Source organism: Trypanosoma grayi (assembly GCF_000691245.1).
Source record: "Trypanosoma grayi strain ANR4 Tgr_2067_V1, whole genome shotgun sequence".
NCBI lineage: Eukaryota > Euglenozoa > Kinetoplastea > Trypanosomatida > Trypanosomatidae > Trypanosoma > Trypanosoma grayi.
The window spans coordinates 1,005-1,402 of record NW_008827685.1 but is presented as its reverse complement, the minus strand read 5'-3'; positions in this window follow the sequence as shown (position 1 = coordinate 1,402).

The following is a 398-nucleotide window of genomic DNA, read 5'->3' as shown; positions in this document are numbered from 1 at the left end:
TATATATATATATATATATATATATATATGTGTGCCTGTGCGTCTGTGTGTCTGTGTGCCTGTGTGTCTCCTCCGTACTGCCGTTGTTGCTGCTGCTGGTCGAGAGAGAAATGTGCTGCTTGACCATGACTCCGCGAGGAGTCGAGAGAGGGGAGAGAGGGAAGTGTGTGCCTCTGTGTCCACATCCACGCATAGGCACAAGCACGTGTATGTGTGTTCCTGAATAAAAACAAGAGAAAGAGTGGGAGTTAGAGAGAGAGACACGAGAAGAACGTTTCGTATTTGACGTTTGATGTTTCACTTTTTTTTTCCTCGCTCTCTCTCTCTCTCTCTCTCTCTCTTTCCCCCAGCCTTCCTTCTTTCTTTACTTTAATGTGTCCGACTGGTGTGATGGCGGG